This window comes from Lutra lutra, chromosome 11 (assembly GCF_902655055.1).
Source record: "Lutra lutra chromosome 11, mLutLut1.2, whole genome shotgun sequence".
Classification (NCBI taxonomy): Eukaryota; Metazoa; Chordata; class Mammalia; order Carnivora; family Mustelidae; genus Lutra; species Lutra lutra.
This window is the reverse complement of record NC_062288.1, coordinates 74,527,591-74,543,241: the sequence shown is the minus strand read 5'-3', so window position 1 is coordinate 74,543,241 and position 15,651 is coordinate 74,527,591. Positions and strand designations below refer to the sequence as shown.

Here is a 15,651-nt window from a genome sequence, read left to right as displayed (position 1 = left end):
TATACTACATGCTGATCATGAAACAAGTCTCAATACATTTCAAAGAACTGAATCAGAAACAACAAAAGACAGAAAAAACAAGTGCCACTACTTAGTCTATGTCATTCTTGTCACTCTATTGAAATCCAAGGATTCATTTCAGACATTCCTTTTCTCATTGGTATCCCTCAACTACAGAAAACAATCATCCACACACTTCTTTGACATATTCTCTGACCACAGCAGAATTAAGTTAGAGATCAATAACAATAAGATACCTGTAAATCCCTTAATATTTGGGAATTAAGCTGCACATATCTAATATTGAATTGATTTTAAAATTCATGTAGGAAACTAGAATATAATTTGATATAAATGAAAATAAAGAACACAACATACCAAATTCATTGTATGTTGTTAGAGTAACAGTAAATGGGAATGTTGTAACTTCAAGTACATATATTGGACAGAATAAAGTTTTAAAATCAATTCTCAAATATTCCAGCTCAAAAAGCTTAGAAAAGGAGAGCAAATTAAACAAAAAAAGTGGAGGGAAGAAAATAATAAGAGAAAAAAAATCAATGGAACAGAAAACAGAAAAACAAGAAACTTGAAAAGCTGAAAGTTGGTATTTAAAAAGATCTTTAGAAAGAATTGATAAAATTATAAGAAGGGAAACATTGAAGAGTCTGCAGACAATGAAAGGATAATAAAGAGAAATTATGAACAACTTTTTGCCTGTTTTCCATGTGTCCATTCACATGAAGCCCAAGTACATGCAAAACTAATTCATGGCAATAGAAGTCAGAATATTCAGAAATTTTGAAGGTGCTAGAAAGAGTCTATGTCTTGATATTTGAATGGTGGATATATAGTATACTTACATAAAAATTCATATGAAGTTATGTTAGGTTCCTTTAAATACTTTCTTGTGTATGTGTGCTCTGTATGTGTGTGCATGTTACCTTAAAAACAAGTGACATATATTTATGGGTCCTGTCTATAGGTCTACTTAAAACTAGTTAAACAGTAGACCAAGTATTTTTACTGAGTTCCTATACATCCTGACTATCTACTTATTTAACATAGGTTTAGTGAGACTCTATTCTTTTTTTCAAATTAAAAAAAATATATAAAAAATTTACAACCCTACCATGACAAAGATATGTTTAATTTGGCATGACAGTCTCTGTAAGAAATGAGAGCTATGATTCATGTGCTATAATTATGCCTTTAATATTCTCCCAGGAAAATGGTCTGGTTTTGTTCAGTGACACATATAATCCCACATCTACAAATAGTAAAGAATATTAGTTTCAGACAGATAGGTCAGGAATATCAGCAGACAAGGGAATCTCTAAGAAGGAACTGGTCATAGCTTTTATAGGTTATAGATTTCACAGAAAAAATGCGGCCAGTGTAAAGTTCAGTGATTCTTGGTTCCTGATCTGAGTAGATAAGCTTAAAGAGAGAAAAATATTTCTGATCCATAACAGTAAATTACAATCCTCAAGGTTTTACAAATCCCCCCACATGGATATTAACTTGTAAGCCTTAGAACACTGGGGCCGTTTTTTTTTTTTTTTAATTTTAATTTTTTATTTAAATTTGAATTAGTTAACATATGTTGTATTATTAGTTTCAAGAGCAGAATTTAGTGATTCATCAGTTGCATATAATACCCAGTGCTCATGACATCAAGTGTCCTCTTTAATGCTCATAACCCAATTCCCCACCCCCTGACCCACTTCCCCTCCAGCAACCCTCAGTTTGTTCCCTATAGTTAAGAGCCTCTACGGTTGGACTCTCTCTCTGTTTTTATCTTGTTTTATTTTTCCTTCCCTTACCCTATGCTCATGTGTTTTGTTTCTTAAATTCCATATATGAGTGAAATCATATGGTATTTATTTTTCTCTGACTGACTTGTTTTTCATAGCATAATATCCTTTAGTTCCATTCACATCGTTGCAAATGGCAAGATTTCATTCATTTGATGGCTGCGTAGTATTCCCTTTTGTCTATATACCATATCTTCTCTATGCATTCATCTGTTGATGGACATCTGGGCTCTTCCCATAGTTTGGCTACTGTGGACATTGCTGCTATAAACATTGGGATGCACATGCTCCTTTGAGTCACTATTTCCATATCTTTCAGATAAATATCTAGTAGGGCAATTACTGGGTCATAGGGTAGTTCTATTTTTAACTTTTTTTTTAAGATTTTATTTATTTATTTGACAGAGAGAGAGAGATCACAAGTAGACAGAGAGGCAGGCAGAGAGAGTGGGGAAAGCAGGCTCCCCACTGAGCATAGAGCCCAACGTGGGGCTCGATCCCAGGACCCTGAGATCACGAACTGAGCTGAAGGCAGAGGCTTTAACCCACTAAGCCACCCAGGTGCCCCTATTTTTAACTTTTTGATGAGCCTCCATACTGTTTTCCAGAGTGGCTGCATCAGTTCTCACTCCCACCAACAATGTAAGAGGGCTCCCGTTTCTCCACATCTCTCATTTCCCAAATTGTCAATTTTAGTCATTCTGACCTGTGTGAGGTGTTATCTCATTGTGGTTTTGATTTGTATTTCATTGATCCCGAGTGATGTTGAATATTTTTTCATTGGTCTGTTAGCCATTAGTATGTCTTCTTTGGAGAAATGTCTGTTCATGTCTTCTGACCATTTCTTGACTGGGTTTTTTTGTTTTGGGGGTGTTGAATTTGATCAGTTCTTTATAGATCTTGGATACTAGCCCTTTATTTGATATGTCATTTGCAAATATTTTCTCCCATTCTGTAGGTTGCCTTTTCATTTTGTTAATCGTATCCTTTGCTGTGCAAAAGCTTTTTATCCTGATGAAGTCCCAATAGTTCATTATTGCTTTTGTGTCCCTTGCCTCTGGAGACATGTCTGGCAAGAAGTTTTTGCAGCCAAGGTCAGAGAGGTTGCTGCCTGTGTTCTTCCCTAGGATTTTGACGGATTCCTACTGTGGTTCTGTTTTTAAAGCCAGATATTACAGAGCTTTGTATGTATTAATTAATATCTCTTCTAGTTCCCACAAATGAAATTGATCAAATGAAATATGAAATTAACGATATTTTTTAATATCCTTTTTTTACTTTTTAAAAAAATGTACTTTTTTTAAATTTAAAAATATATATACTTTTTTAAAATGCATGTGGTCAAACCATGCCTTAGGGATAAAGGTCTGTCCACAGTGAGAGACATTGGAACAAAAGCTCACCCTTGGTCCTACCGCAGTGTGCACAGACAGGTACCCCATGTTCCCATAGTCCCATACTCAGACAAAAACACACAGATTGTACCTTTGGATAGCAAAAAATAATAATAATAAAAAGATAATCCTGCTCAGTTCTAGTGCCCAAATAATATAACCTTGAGCTTTCTTTGCAAGTTACTGCTACCATAATGAAAATAGTGTCACTGATATTCACGATGCTGTTGTTAGAGGACATGTCATTATTTTTGTATGCATAATAATGAGAAGAAAATATTTTTTCTTTTTGCACCATAAATTATTGTAAATTTGCTAAGAACACTTTTTTATTTCTTTTAAATGCCCTCATGTTTTTTATTTAGTAAGTTGGACCTTCTCCAAGTCTGTACAAACCAACTTCTTTCCTTTTCAACTTGATATTGTTTCTGAATCTTCCTTCCACAGAAGTGAGATAGTCCTGGGGCGCCTGGGTGGTTCAGTTGGTTAAGTGTCTGGCTCTTGATTTTGGCTCAGTTCGTGGTGTGAGGGTTGTGGGATTGAGCCCTACATTGGCTTATGTGATCAGTGTGGAGTCTGCTCGAGAATCTTTCTCTCTCTCTGCCCCTGCCACTGGTGCTCTCTCTAAAATAAGTAAATAACTCTTTTTTTATAAGTGAAATAGTCACATCATTATTAGTGTCTTTTTTTTTTAAGATTTTATTTATTCATTTGACAGACAGAGATCACAAGTAGGCAAAGAGGCAGGCAGAGAGAGAGGGGGAAGCAGGCTCCCCGCTGAGCAGAGAGCCTGATGCAGGCAGGGCTCGATCCCAGGACCCTGAGACCATGACCTAAGCCAAAGGCAGAGGCCTAACCCATTGAGCCACCAAGGTGCCCCACATCATTATTAGTGTCTTAAATGCCTTCCAAATCCTAAAAAGAGAAGGCCTTTTGAAGGCAGTTAGGATTCATGTACAACAGAAAAAAATAGGTTAATGTAGATACATTCACAGAATACCTGATATCTTTCAAGGCAATAGTTAAACACATTTGTTTCAGGAAAAGACACTATTTCAAAAAGCAAAAAAGCAGTTTCACAATCACTGTGATTATATTTTAATCAATAATTTTATGTTACATGTTGACTATATCTTAGCTGTCATAATAATTCAATTAAATTACAGTGTAGTTGGGCTTGATTCTTTGTCCGTGGAATCCATAATTGAATCACTTACTCTCATTACTGTAGTTTTTGGGAACTATGTGGATTTTAGTGATGAATGCCTGCTTGAATAGGGTATGACAAAAACCCATGAAATCGGCAATGAATGTAAACATTTAGGACTCAAACAATACTTAAAGTCTCCTCGGAAATAACCTGCTCTATAACAAACAAAATCAGAACATACAGAGTTTTATGAAGCCCAAAAGTCATAAATTCCAAACTTGTATTCAAAGGAGAAAAAATTTTAACTATTGAACAATATTACTGAAAGCTTTGAAACACAGTACAATCATCCTAATTGGCATGGTCTGATAGAAATATAAATGTGCCAGAGTACCCAGGTGGTTTAGTTGGTTAAGGGTCTGCCTTTGGCTCAGTTCATGACCCCCAGGTCCTGGGACTGCTCAGCAGGGAGTCTGCTTCTCCCTCTCCCTCTGCCCTTCACCACCACTCGTGGTATCTCTCTCTCAAATAAATACATAAAATCTTTTAAAAAATGGAAATACATTTTTAATAGAAATTTAATAGGATTTTAATAGAAATTTAATAAATTTTAATAGAAATTAAAGAATAGAAATATAAAAGTATTTTTTTTAAAAGAAAGATTTTATTTATTTATTTATTTGACAGACAGAGATCACAAGCAGGCAGAGAGGCAGGCAGAGAGAGAGGGGGAAGCAGGCTCCCTGCTGAGCAGAGAGCCCGATGTGGGGCTCGATCCCAGGACCCTGAGATCATGATCTGAGCCGAAGGCAGCGGCTTAACCCACTGAGCCACCCAGGCGCCCCTATAAAAGTATTTTTAATAGAAATTTAAAAACACCAATGCTAATTGGTGGCTCAGAAAAACACATAATTCTTCAATAATCGCATTTGTACTACATTATTTTAATTTCGAGAGAAAATACATTTAAAAATTTCCAGCACTTTATAAAGTCTATCAAATTATAGAACACAAGGGAAGATGTGCCCAAAGAAAGTAGCTGAAACCAAGAGCAGCTGCCTGGCCAGAGGAGTAAAAGACTTTCTAATTAGCCCTCTGATGGATCTACAATCACCGTTTTTCATAGTTCAGACGGCAGGCTCCAGCCTACACTAGTGTCCGGGTTTATGTGTGATCTTCAGGCGTCATTGAATACAAATCTCAGTGAAAATCATGGTGATAGTCAAGAAATGAGCCCTTTCTTCAATTCTGAGCAACATACTGAAAAAACATCATAAGATTTTGAAAAGAAGAGAGTTTTTTCCTCTCTGCTAGATGGAGAGTGTTTTTTTTCGTTCTTTCTTCTTACCAAACTGACAATGGTATAAAATTTTCTAACTTAAAAGATTTCACTTTCATTTTTAGCCAGCTTACTTGATCCGGGGGTTAAGAATAGCTTCCTCTAATGGTGTCAATCTGGAAAAAGAGAATGACTTTCTCAGAGGAAGTAACTAGTCAGTTGCTGTCTGGGCAAGGTGTAATGTAAAGAGAGTGGGATCATCCAGAGCCCTCCTCCCCTGTCTCCGGTTCCTTCCACCACGTCCAGCTGCTTTTTCCTCAAACTATGGCTTGAAACTGGAGAGAAAAAAAAAATGGACCTGGCAGAAGCATGTGACAAAAGCTCTATGGAAAAGTACCTTTCCTACAACACTGACTTCGCAGCTCACAGCTAATTAATCCCACAATAGAATGTGAGTTGGCTAGTTGTATTTTGAATGTCCTCATGTGGCCTCTCTTGACGGGACTTGCCACCAAGGGTTTTAAGCTTTCACCCTATTTAATATTCATGTCTAAAGAAGCAAAGTGCCTTGGGATATTAAGAATTTTTTAAAAATTGGTCCTTTAGGTTTAGATTATAATGGAAAATTCAACAGCTATAGCTACTGGAGACAAAAGGTGAAAAATTCACATTCTGGAAGTAAACTATCAACTATATGCTGAATAGGAAAAGCCATAATTATTGGACAGTGAAGTGACAGTTTCTGCAATTGAGTGGTTTAGTAAATGGTACCCACAAGAAGTTAATATCCCACATGCTATGATTCCGGAGAGCAACGTTCTTCACAGTGGGAACAGTATTTCAGTAAAGACTGAGTTTGGATGGAAGGAGTAAAATCAGATTTCAAAAATATATTTTTTTAAATTTACAATGCTATATTTAGTGAAGCACCAATCCTTATGTATAACTCATTGCCTGTTAGTTATTCAGGTCTTTGACATATGTGACTCGAACCATACTCAATTTGTGGAAAGCAGATAAAATTTGTTAAGAAATTTTCCTCACTGAAATTCCACATTGTTGCCAACACTGTTCCAGTCTCATGACATATGAATACAGCATGGAACTGGTACCACAGAAGACAAATATCCTGAGCAACTCTTGAGTTAATATTTGTGATGTTCCCCATGGCTGTTGCTTACCAGGGTACATATTTTGGAAAAATTCCCAAGTGACACTGAGCGGCACCCTTGGTTAAGAAACGCCATAATGAGAAGTTAAATGTGGATGCTTCTCTACTCTTATTTTAGGGAAAATAAACTTGAAAAACTTTTTTTCCACTTCCATTTTCTTGTTTCCCCCCACTCCATACTCTGTTTTCATCCTCCAAATTTCTTCCTCTTAGTAATAACCAATTTTGTTTCTAAATTTTACCGAGAGAAACAGGAGAGAGAAGGGTCAAAACAAGTAAGATTTAAGGCCTATTGATCACCTGTTGATGTTATGTTCTAAATCCCATGCTATCCGTGTTCTGCTATAGCACATTGCCTGGATTTGCGGTTGCCTATAATTAAGTAGGATTCATTCTGCCTCTTAAAATGAATGCCAGCTCCCAGCAAAGTCTATTTGGTGGAGGGAATCATCATGTCGAGATGACTCAATCCTGGGCATAAAGACAGCTACCTTTACATTGCGAAGTCTACATGTGTCTTTTCTTCACCTTGTTATAATGGGAATTTAATAAAATTTCCCCTACATTCAGATAGTTGGTAATAATGGACAAAAGGACTCATATTCCCTTGGATTTAGAAAGTCTATTCCCTAGAACCCATCATTAAAATAAAAATTCCTCTGGAAAGTATAATATATGAATTCCATATTAGGTATTAACACAATTGGACTAATTTTCCTCATAATCTTTCTTCACTTTGGCAATTAGGAGGCAAAATATTCAACATATAGAAGAACCTGAACTTTAAAATTTTAATAATCAAGTGTGGGGGCACCTGGGTAGCTCAATCAGTTAAGCGCCTGCCTTCAGCTCAGGTCAAGATCCCAGGGTCCTGGGATTGAGTCCCACATCCCTCTCCCATTTCTCCCTCTCCGTCTGCTGCTCTCCCTGCTTGTGCTCGCTCTCTCGCTCTCTCTCTCTCTCTCTCTCTGACAAATAAATAAATAAAATATTTTAAAAATTGGTTAAAAATCAAGTGTGAATAAGGAAGGTACAGAAACCAGAAGGGTCCCAAGACTTGACTTGCACAGGATTGGGGAAATAAAGAGAATCCTAGACAGCATGTTGGTCCTGGGCATCTGAAAAGAAGTGGCTCTGTGTACCAAATATGTGGGAGAACAAATGGGCCAGTGGAAGGGTACTAAATACAAACATTGATGACTTCATATAATTTGAAGAGACTCATATGGCAGCTAAGCTCAGGCCAAGTAGGTACTTGGGGGCAAAGAACCCAAGATTTGGAAGAAACACAGCATCCTTTTTCTGATTTGAACTCTATATACAAGGAAACTGAATTTCAGTGATATTAACTGAAACACAAGGTAATATCCTTCTTACATGATAAATAGTTTTTGTTCAGCTCCTTACAGAGTACCCGCAACCTACTAGCTCTTGCTAAATATATATTTATTGATTGTTCAGCTGCTAGCATTTATACTTTCATTTGAATGAGTTACTGTCAGTGTTTCCATTTTTATGGACTCCTTCTTTGATAAGTAGAATGCCGAATGTAATTTAAAACCACTTTAACTGTCTTTAAAAGGTTTCAGGTTTCAATAGATTTTGAAGAGTAGAATCTCTTACTTTGGAAAATGGATAGATAACTAATACTATATATCAAATATAGCATCCAGGTTATTTCTTTTCTCTTGTGTTGGTATCAAACACATGGGGAACCTGAATTCACATCAGTATGTGGACACCCAGCACAATAATTGGCATCACTGAGAGAAGATCCTCCAAAAAGGCACACTGAGTTATTTCAAGTTACCATTGGTGGACATTTTGAAACATGTATTTTTATTGCTAGATTACGTTGTTCACATCAGGCCGTAGAAAGAAAGGGATTTCTGCAATCCTCTGACCAAGGAACATTTTCCACCAAGAATCATGACTGCTGATTTTTTTGTTGTTATAAATATTATAATTTTAAAAAAAGAGTTTATTTATTTATTTGACAGAGAGATCACAAGTAGGCAGAGAAGCAGACAGAGAGGGAAGGGGAAGCAGGTTCCCTGCTGAGCAGAGAGCCCTATGCAGGGCTCTATCCTAGGACCCTGAGATCATGACTTGAGCCCAAGGCAGTGGCTTAACCCACTGAGTCACGCAGGCACCCCTGTAATTTTTATCGTACAAAAATTAACTAGGTTTTTAAGTGACTCAATCTACATGAGTAGACTCTACTTGAGTAAACTCTACTCATTCAACTGACCATGTGTTCTTAGTTGAATTATGAACCTAAAACTCAAGTGTTTTGCCTCCTGTTAAGATACATATTAAAAATGTGTAGACTTTATAAACTGAAATAAGCAACTTTGAAAGATGATCTTTATGAATAGAGAAAACAAAAACTTGTTCACCTTACCCGGGATTTTTTTTTTTTTTTTTCACATTGTCCCACTTTTCCCCCCATTAAAAAAACTGACTTCCAAAACTCCAGCACAATCTTTCAAAAATCATTCTCATTTCATTAAAACTATAAATATAATGACTATTTAAACTACTTTTTGTAGGTCACCTGGATGGTTTAGTTGGTTAAGCGTCTGCCTTTGGCTCCAATCATGATTCCAGGGTTCTAGGATCCAGCCCGACATCTGGCTCCCTGCTCAACAGAAAGGCTGCTTCTCCCTCTCCCTCTGCCTGCTGCTCCCCCTGCTTGTGCTCTCTCTCTCTCTTGCTCTCTTTGTCAAATTAATTAATTAATTGAAAAAATTTAAACTACTTTTTTAGAAGCCTTTTTACACTTCTTTTCCATTGAACACACTAAGAGTGAATATGAATAATGCTTTGAATCAAGGTGGTGATGCCTTTAGTGGGATCCACATCCTTCTTTGAGATTATGACCTATCGCATATCTTTCAGGGGTAGCTCGTTCTTGGGAGACAGTAGTCCAGTGATCCCTCTGCAAGACTTGTGAGCAGATTCCCGATGGCCTTTGTTCTGGAATATCTTCTCAAGGATGTTTGTGTAACGAACAACCTTGGAAGAATAGAAGAAGGGTCTATCGGAGCAAATGGGTAGATTTGTTTACAGCCTGGTGTAATAAAGATAATGCTGCCTTCTGGGAAAAGGTCAGTCCTGTTTCACCGCAGCCTATCGTGAAAGGTTGTGATCCCCTAAACCCAGGATTCTTCAGATGGAACACAAACCCTCTGCCCTTCAGCATGCTCTTGGAAGCCTCCCCCCTCACCCGCTGTGAGAATTGGGAGGCGAGGGCAGCTGATCACATACGGTGATGCTCAGGCTGCTTGTTGTGCCTAGATACTAACATCTTCTGATTCAGGGGTCTTGTGTCTCCTGCCAGCTTCCATGAAGCCATGGTAGGCTAACTTGTTCACTTGCAAACAAAGTCAAACAAAGGCAAACAAAGTCAAACAAAGTCAAATCTCAGACCTGTCACAGTTCTTGACAGTACTTAAGTTTTTTAAAGTGGACTCTATGGTTACTGAACATTTACATCTTATAGATGTATGTTCAATGGTATTTTTAAAAAGTTAGTTATACAAATATTTGAAAATACAAACCTTGAGTATCTTCTCAGATTTCCAAATGTGTCTTTCTCATGGTTAACACCTTACCTAGGCTGGGTTGCCCCTCCACACCACAGGGTGTGACACCTGTCTTTCCAAGCATCTGCCGGAAACCCAAATAATGAAAACTTCAAGTTCGGTTAAGGTAACTCCCCTTGCAATGGAAAAACTTTGGCCATATTTCTTCAAATATTTCTTCAGCCCTGTTCTATCTCCTCCTTCTAATGTTCCAACTATGATGAGGTTACATGATTTGATATTGTACCACAGTTTTTTGAAGATACGTTCTCTTGTTTCTGTTTTCATTGTTTTTCTCTTTGTTTTTCTGTTTGGGTAATTTCCATAGAAATTAAAGCTCATTGATTTTTTTTTCATATATATATATATATATATATATATATAGAGAGAGAGAGAGAGAGAGAGACTGTGGGAGTGGGGATTGGAGGGCAGAGGGAGAGGGAGAGAAAGAATCTTAAGCAGGCTCCATGCCCAGTGTAGAGCCTGATGTGGGGTTTGATCTCATGACCCTGAGAACATGACCCTGAGATCATGACCAGAGCCAAAATCAAGAGTCAGATGCTTAAGCGATTGAGCCACCCCAGCACCCCTAAAGCTCACTGACTCTTTCCTCATCTGTGTTAAGTCTCTGTGAGCCCAGCCCTGGCATTCTTCATTTCTGCTTCTGTATTTTTTTTTTTCTGGCGTTTACTTTTGACCCTTTCTTATAGCTTCCATCTCTTTATTGATAATTACCCAACTAGTCTTACTGGTTCTCTACCTTTTCCTGCTAAATTACTTAAACAAGGGGACTTTTCCAAATAAGGCAAACAGCCAATCAAATAATGTCTGTGCTTGGCTGCCACTTTTTCTCTATAAAAATCTCTCCCTGAGCACCAGGCTGTGGAGCAATCCTTACCACTTGCCTGATTGGAATTGATCATTGCTCAAATAAACACTTAAACATTTTAATATGCCTCAGTTAATCTTTTAGCATTCCTTTAGAACCTTGAACATATTATTCATAATAAAATTTAAATCCCTGTCTGATTAGTCTAACATCTCTGTCATATCTGCTTATGGTTATGATGATTGCCTTGTCTCTTCGGCCTTTTTTTCTCGTCTTTCAGTGTACCTTGCAATTTATTGTTGAGAGCAAAGCACCTTGTATAGGGCAGTTGAAGCTGAGTTAAATATGTGTTCAGTGTGAAGGTTTCTGTTCATCTGGCCAGCAGTTGGGCTGTATTTTATGCTTGTTGTAACTGTGGGTATCAGAGGCTTCAAACTCTTTCCATCGCCTTGTCACCTTATTTTTGTCTTGGTTTTGGTGCTTCCTTTGTGCTGATTCTCAGAAAAAGTCTGCTTCTCACAGGTGTCCAGGCTATACTCTGCTGTTATTGTTACTGAGGTCTTACTATGTTGGTGGCAGGATGTGGGGAAGGGGGGCATTTTCTAATCTTCTCATAAGTCTCAGTCGTAGGTCTGCACAAGAGGTCGGTGTCTCAGGGATGTGTCTTCCCCCCACTTCCTCCGTGCCACCTCCCCACCGCCTTTTAACCCCTTCCTCAGGGCTAGCAGTACCTCCCAGTCTTCTTGGTCTATACCCTTAAAGCCCTGTTTCCCTTGTAAACTGCCAAGCTATGCTTTCCCTGCATGTTTGATTGTGCTGTGATGTCATTTCTCCCATCAAGCCCTCTGCTGTTATAAAGCATTCTAGTGATTTTTCTTCCAATCTTGAAAAACCCTTAAAAGAGAAATGCTTCAGGGCAGTTATTGTTCAGGACAGTTTTGTGTGAAAAAGACCAAAGTTTCAACCTCTTAGCCTCAGAATCATAAAACACACACTTTAAGTAGGTATCTAGGTATATCTTATACCTTTTTAAATAGAAGTTACTCCTTGCCATTGATAAATTAATTATTATTGGGGTGAGTTGGCCTCATCTTCATTACCATGTTCATTGTTAGGAGCCTAGAAGAGAGTGTCTGATCTGACATTATCCTGGATTTCCCATTGTTTTGAATTTCTCTTATTCTTTTATATTTTAATAAACTGGACATAGCATATATTTGGTCTGCTTTTATGAACTTATATATGTTCACTGTTGGAAATTTAACTTAGATATAATCACACCATTTACAGGGTAAGTAAAGACTGATATAAGTACATTTATATAAACAGGATTATTGGTGCTATTAAAATTATATAGAGCTTGGATACTCTATCCCTATATGCTCAGAACAATTGTGCCGGAAGCTAAACTAATTTAGGGGAGGCAATGATTGTGTGTGGTGTGCATATTCATTCATGTGTGTAAACAAAATGAATGAAACCATCAGCTTATTAAGTTATAAACTCAATTATCAAAAACCAGATTCTCAGCCTGATTCAGCTTTCAGCTCCCAGGGTGAAGAAGATCTTGAGAAGTTTACATTAGCATGGTGGAATTTACCTCCATTTTGATGCCCCTTCACTTTGATATGACTACAATACCTGTATTATTGGTTTTCACCATGATAGATCATTTTATTCATACAATTATTTTAGAATGTTTAAATTGTTTTACTAAAATTCTTTGGACTGGCCTGCATGATTAGAATTCTATAGATTTTGCTTTTGTGAAAATATGCTTACAACTTTTAAAAATATCCTTCTTGCCAAGTTATTGATAAAATTAGTTCTCTAGAATAGGAGGTCACATAAAGCTTGCTTTGCAGAAATGTGCGTGCAGGTTTTGAAAACACAAATCTAGAGGATCTTTTAGGGGTTCACTCCTGAGAATCTAGGAAAATTTAATCCCTGAGTGAGGAGTACACCTAAAGTTTTTAAGGTGCCTGGACATTGGTAGGATTTGTCAAATAAAAAAATAAACCCAGACTTACTAAGGCAAGACTTTATTAAAAACGTTTATTGCAAGAGGGGAGAAAGGGGTTATTGAACAGGGAGAACACTGTGACTGTGAGATCCTCAGGGTTCTGGCAAAAATGTTTTTTTTTATATTAAGTTAAACAACTGGGTGGGGCAGAGTGAGGTGGGAGAGGGGCACAGGCTGAGAAAATAGATCAGAGAATGTTTTCCATGTGGTCCATCTGTTCTCTTGAGGAGTGGTATCCTGGCACAGGATGAGGGTGGGTCAAAATTCAGGGCCCCGAGAAGTTTAACCAAATGTTGACTAAACCATCATTTTTTCCCCCAATTGGTCCATGGGAACAGGCAGCTCAGCTAATGGTGTATGGGGTAAAAAAAAAAAAAAATATATATATATATATATATATATACATATATATATGTGTATATATATATATACACATATATATATGTATATATAAATAATTTGGAGGGTTGGTGTTTGACCTCATTGTAAGTAAACAAGGGGTAGGGATGGGTGTGGCAAGTCCTAACTAAGTCTACAGGACTCAAGAGGGAGGGAATTTCACAACCTTCCCTATCATTCAGGAGTATTGGGCTTGAGTAAATTTCAACATTGTCAGATCAGAAGCTGTTTCGTTGAGCTAGATTTAAGACTTTTTGACTCTGCTGCACTTGCCCTTGTATCTCCTGGGCCTTCTGGGTCTTTAGAACCTGTAGTGTCATGTACCACAGCCCTAGGTTGTGTGGGGCCTGAAGGGAATAGAACTGGGGCTGGGACAGAGGCGAAAAGCCCCCTCCCCTCCCCCGCCTTTGCTTACCAGACTGCCATGTGGCAAATAGCATGGAACTTGTTCAATACTTTTCTTCCTGGGGAAAGACTGCAGTGAATGCCAGGAATAGCTTTCCCTTAAAGACTGTCCTCTGACCCTTTGAGGGTTGAGATGTTTGGACACAAGGAGCTAAGGCTTTCTTCGACTTTGTTGAAAACTGAATATTCAGTTTGAATGGTTTTCTATTTTTTTAAGTGACTTTTAAATCCTTCTATAATTCTAATTAAGCTCATCTTCATCTCCGGAGGTTGGCTAGCTCTAAGGCAAGAAATAAAGGAAGCTTGCTCGCCAGGCCAGGCTTCCTAAGCTCTCACATCACTACTTGAATTGATTTGCATTATAATGCACATGGGCAGGAAGATAGGTAAATTGAATGTGTGATTAACTGAGCAAAGAATAAAGCCCATATAGAGTTAACATTATTGCTCAACTACTCGCAGGTCATTTCTGAAGGATGGAAACAGGCACTCTCTAAGAATGAATGTATGAAATATGATTATCTTATTGAATATAAAACATTTATTACATCATCCAGTTCCTTTTTATTTAACTTTGAAATGTGTTAAACAATTTCTAAGATGAGAGCTAATCATGCCATGTGGAGGTAGCCTAGTGCTGGCAAAATGGGAAACCCACTGGATCTGGAAATGATCCTTTTAGTACTAACCAGGAGATATGGTAAAATAATACAACCCTACCTGGGACATTAGGATTTTTATACAGTTTCGCAAAACTGAATTAATGGGAGTTTTATTATATTTGGTAAAAATATATTTCCTATTCTTAATTGCCTTTTGGGGACTACTAGCGCAGCCCAAAACATCTATCTTAGAAATAATGAACTATAGATGATAAGTAGCTTTTGAAGATATGTTTTAAAACATCACCCTGTTCATAGGTGAGTTTTTCTTAACCATGTGATAGCCATGTCACATGACCTAATATCACTCAGAGTAAAGGATCTTTTGACATTCTTCACGAATTCTGTTTCTCACATTCTTGACATTTTTGTATAATGCTTTGATGATTTCAATATCACCTTTAGACTTTCACGATACAGTTGCTCAGATAAAGTTTGTATTAATCCTAACAATACATATATAAACACTTTTATTTCATTGTCTCTTTCTACGAAAGGGTGTCCATGGACAGATTTTGCATAATCAAGTTAATAGTGTTCGTGAATCTGCATGATACTTCTGGTTTATTTTCAGTCTTGGTTCTTTCCACTTTATTAAAACCAATCATAATAGGAAAATGTTTATTTCATAGGGAAAAAATCCTATTTATAATTATTAGCATACCATAGAGCATGAGATTAGTACTTTATAATTGAATTGTGTACAATAAAAATGTTCTGGAAATAATGTTTCCATCTGTTTGAAAGAAAATAATATTTCCAAAAAATGACTAACATTTTTCAAGAAGTAAATTAAAAATCATCTTAAGTCATTTCTGAAAATCACTGTTGTTGAGTTATATAAGCTAAAAACAACCTAAGTTTAAGAAAATGATAGCAAAGAATGTTTTTGTTTGTCAAAGAATTTCTAGATTTCTGGTAGGAAAAGCATAAGA

The 15,651-nt window shown here is 37.1% G+C and overlaps 1 long non-coding RNA gene across 1 annotated transcript; it reads right to left on the bottom strand.

Annotated features, from left to right (window-relative positions):
* Window positions 1-2,009: 2,009 nt before the first annotated feature.
* LOC125080575 (uncharacterized) lies at window positions 2,010-2,490 on the bottom strand. Its single transcript, XR_007121412.1, has 2 exons — window positions 2,396-2,490; window positions 2,010-2,187 (listed from the first exon to the last, which is right to left on the bottom strand). It is a non-coding gene; the product is annotated as an uncharacterized LOC125080575 (long non-coding RNA).
* Between the last annotated feature and the right edge of the window lie 13,161 nt (window positions 2,491-15,651).